Source organism: Terrapene carolina, unplaced genomic scaffold (genome assembly GCF_002925995.2).
Source record: "Terrapene carolina triunguis isolate 2854851 unplaced genomic scaffold, T_m_triunguis-2.0 Scaffold33891, whole genome shotgun sequence".
NCBI classification, from domain to species: domain Eukaryota; kingdom Metazoa; phylum Chordata; order Testudines; family Emydidae; genus Terrapene; species Terrapene triunguis.
Genome location: NW_020698242.1, coordinates 9,968,001 through 9,972,478, shown reverse-complemented (window position 1 = coordinate 9,972,478; position 4,478 = coordinate 9,968,001). Strand labels below are relative to the sequence as shown.

The 4,478-nt window shown below is 40.4% G+C and overlaps 1 non-coding gene across 1 annotated transcript; it reads left to right on the top strand.

Moving 5' to 3' along the window:
• Nucleotides 1-385: 385 nt before the first annotated feature.
• TRNAR-UCU lies at nucleotides 386-479 on the top strand. The gene is made up of 2 exons: nucleotides 386-422; nucleotides 444-479. It is a non-coding gene; the product is annotated as a tRNA-Arg (tRNA).
• Nucleotides 480-4,478: the final 3,999 nt, after the last annotated feature.

The window sequence follows — 4,478 nt, the reverse complement described above, 5'->3', positions numbered from 1 at the left end:
AGTGCCAGCGTAATGCCAACAGACCCTGATTGTTGGTGGGTAGGATTGAACCAGGGACTGCTGGAGCTTAGCGTATGAGCCTCTTCTGCATGAGCTACTGGCTATTAGCTAAGGCTGTAGAGCAGACTTATTTTCTCTCCCTCTCTAAGTGGTCTCGGTGTCACTAGCTGGGACAGAACACCACACCCAGGAGGTGTGGGGGTTACACCAGCATAAGGTGTCTCAACGCCAGCTCTCCCTAGAAAGGCCTGGCGGCCTATTAACAGCTACAGCTGCTTAACTGAAATTGTTTGTGTTTTAGTGCCCATGGTAGAGTCATGCATTATAATGGAGTTTTCAATACACTGTACCTAGGTGATTGCAATATATCAGCTCCCTGTAAGATGGCTCTGTGGCATAATGGATAGTACATTGGACTTCTAGTGTGGTGATAAATCAAAGTCATTCAAAGGTTGTGGGTTCGAGTCCCACTAGAGTCAAATTTTGCACCATCCAAGGTAATATGCAAACTTGGGTGCTGAAGATAACAGGGCAGAAAAGCTGGTTGATTGATTGGTTTGTCAGCAGTCTTAGCAGTGAGTGTTTTCTGTGGGCCAGACTATGATGCTCCTATTCATACAGAATAATACCTTACTCCACAAATCCCCTCAGGTCCTTATGGGGCTCAGCCCTGTGAGGTATTAAAATGCTACCACCCATGGAAGTCAACCATTGGTTTTCAAAAGGTATTGAAGGGACCTCAGTGCCTTGCAGAATTGCAGCCTTTGTTCCAGATAGAAGGCCAAATCTTCAGTTGGTGCCAATTAGTGAGGTTTCTTCAAAGTTAAATTGGCATATGACACTATGCCAGCTGAAGGTATGGCCCATAATTTTCTTCTGGATAGGTTCTGTACTGGGTGTGGGGGGACAGGGTAACTTTCTAGAGCACGCATGTTCTATTGTAACATAAGTATTAGATTATATGCTAAAGGAATTGGTACAAAATACACCCTGCATCTAGCAAATGTTCTCTGTAGAGGCACTCGTCAAACAGATGGCTGTAAGAGGAATAACAAATAAAGTTCGTGATTAACATAAACTTACGATTCAGTTTAGTGGCCAAGTTTTAGAGTGTGAATTTTTAAATCATTTGTTTCAGCGCTGTCCAAACTAAAAGGTAATTTAGTGGTCCCATCCCTGCCTCGTGTGGAGATTGTCATCTGGACACTAAACCATCCCAGTTGGGATGACATTTATCCCAGCTTTATGAAGATTTCTCTCTCCAGAGTACGCTTGGTGTACGCCAGACTGTGCCAAATAACACTCATTCTTAAAAACGCTTTGTAGGAAAGGATCCCTCTGAAACTTTTCTCCCCACCAGGAAATTACTCAGTTGAAACACTACTTCAGATGCACACTCTGCCTCTTCTTAATGCTGTTTAGGTATTTACAAATGAAAGCTGTAAAATTATGGATCATTACCCTGATCTCTTAATTGGTCACTGTTATCTTCTTAAAGTAATTTCTCTGTAATGCTTCTATACTAACAGATTTGGGCATCCAATGTAATTTTTTAGCTTCGTAAAGAAGCAGCAAATCATGACAATAATGTGAGACCAAGTAAATATAATTTCCCATTTCCCATATAATGAGCTATACCAGGCCATTTGACTTTTAAGAACTCCTCTTCATTGAAGTCAATGTGGAGTTTTGCTTAAACACCAATTACATGTTTTAGACCCAGGAGTCATGCCTAGAGCAGGGCAAATACTTGAAAAACCCTGAATTTTGAACAAAAGCACCCAGTTTTGTTTGCGATTATTAACGGTATCTTAGTAGTAGTAGTATTTTATTACTATCACAAGTATTTGCATAACAGTGGTGTGACAGTTCAGGAACCCCTAGAGTTCCTTGAGTTTTAGCACAAATTTGTTCACCCAAAATATCATTAGTATCTGAAAGAACAGTTAATTTCCAATTCAAGGGCTCAAAGTTGTTTGTCCAAACTAGGAGGATATTTCTGACATCATTATCATTAGGTTTCTATCTTTATTTTTCACTGCTTATTAATAAAATAGTTCTGTTGAAATCCGTGTGTTTTTGTGCAGAGACCTTTTGTCTATATCAGAGAATAGTGCAAAAACATGAGTCAGGTTACATGTCTCTGTTTTTTAAATCTGAAATTATAGTTTGGGATGGTTGTTTTATAATGTGCTGTATGGAAGCTACAGTTGGTATTTTTAGCCCCAGCCAGTTTGCGTGCAAGAGAAAACAGTCTCTCTCTAGATAGCTAGAAAAATATAACTGGTAACTCTTGACAAGAAAAGGGTCAGCAGTAAACAAAAACAAAAACCCAATGACGTTACATCGCTAGTCACTTTTTCTTTGCTTTGGATTCACTATTTTCAGCTTATCTCTTTAGGGACAATATTGAGGAAATTCTGTAATGGAAAACAGACATTTTTATACTATTGGAAAAGTAAAGAGAGTTTTGTGCTGGGTATTTATTCCTGGCTTTCTTGCCCAAACCTCTGGCTTGAACTTGTACTATACTCCCCTGGCCTATCAATAATCATAGAAATAAGAGATGAAAATTACTTATTAGGTCATCTACATCTCTCTGCCAATGCGGGGCTGCTCCAGTGATTTGCTGAATATTAAATATCTTGAGCAATGAGGCTTCCATCACCTCCCTTGGGAGACCATTGCATGCTCTGATAGATCTTGCGATTAGGGCAGTTTTTCCGCATACTCGGCCTAATTTTCTCTTTACTTAATTTCCTCCTATTACTCCTAGTTTGCATCCCCTGGTATCACCCTAAACAATTACTCCCTTCCTGTGGGTTACAACCATTAGATATTTGTATGATTGTCATTTTGGCCCTCTTCTCCTTGCTTCCACCCTGAGTTGTCATTTGGCTAAGCTATTCAGGTCTGGTTTTTAATTTTTTTTAATAAATAAGTCCTGACGGTATCTTAAGTCCTATTCTTTTTATGGCCCGTGGGACAGAATGTGTCTCAAAATGAATTCCTTTTAAAAAGATAAAATATATTAATAAACCCTATGAAATTATGGTGACCCTCCTGCTCCTGGGAGAATCTCCAATGTCGCGATGGGTCTCGGTAAATATTTATACCTGATGAATTAGCAGCTGGCTACTAAGTGCCATGATTACTCCAGTAATTTTGTAAGCAAATGGAGATCTGGCATTTGGTGTTCAATGGATGCAGCACAATTTGTTCTGTTGGACTTTCAGAGAATTTACTCAGGGCTGGTGACATCATTGTTAAAACATCCGACTCTCCCAGCGTTTCCATCTGCAAAACACTGAAGGATTTCCCTTCCCCCCACCCCCTCACCCCGTATGAAACTGGAGAAAACAAGAGCAGAGAACAGCAGAAGTGGATAGTCTTTCAGCTCTACATAAAATAGGCTGAATTGTGGCAGTCATCAGTATCTGATTGCGACTAAAACCTTCCCTCTGGTTTTGGTGGTACCTCAAGCTCAGTGAGTAGCAGAGCAGTTCCATTTCTTGTCCCCGGTCAGGGATCTAACTGAACTGCGTTTCAGAACGGCATGGCATTGGAAACACTCCAGTCCACTGAGCCGCTCTGACCTCTAAATGTTGCGGTAACTCTATATGACTCACTTGTGACATTGATCTGAACGCTACAAACCCTTTCCTGTTGGTTTGTGGTAAAAAAAATCTTAACCCGTTGATGGCTAATGACATGGTGCAGAATGGAATACAATTTATGGTGGTAGCATAAGAACACCAAAGCACTTCACAAAGCAAACAAGTTAGTAACTGAGAGAGCTGAGTAACCCACAGGCGCTTCGTAATAGCGTGCAGAGTCTGCCTGGTTGAGAGAGGGAATGTTGGCCTCGACAAAAGGCTACTCGTCTATTCCTTTTGAAAGGTGCCTCTCTTTAGAGTCATCTGCACTTTGACTAAAGGAACCAGTAACCTTCCTCAATGCAACTCCACCTGGCAAGCTATAGGAACGGTAGGAGTCGAGCATCCATACCCCTGAGCTATCTAACCATGCAAACAGGGTTAGATGAAATGATACAAATGTTTACCCCACCATTACCAAGGTTGCTCATATGCTCATATGAATTTATAATATACATATATATCATTATATATACACACACAATCATGAGTACAACTTCACTGCCTTATGACGGGAAAATGGTTAGAGTAATTTTTTAGTGGAACTATTCACAAGAACCTTCTCCTTTCTCTCATTTGCTGGATGTAGGGAGATTCAAAACCCTGCTGCTTATGCTATCATAGTAGTTTTTTCTCCCTTTGTTCTTTGTCTTCAAAGTATAACAATGGGGTCGGAGTATAGTAATAGGATGAATTTAGTTGACTGGGGTTTCAAAGAATCAACATTCCATGCTGTGCTCCATGGAAGGTTCACGAAATTAGGATACATACACATGTATCTCTAAGACCTTTCGACTTGGAAAGGAAACAAACTTATGTAAA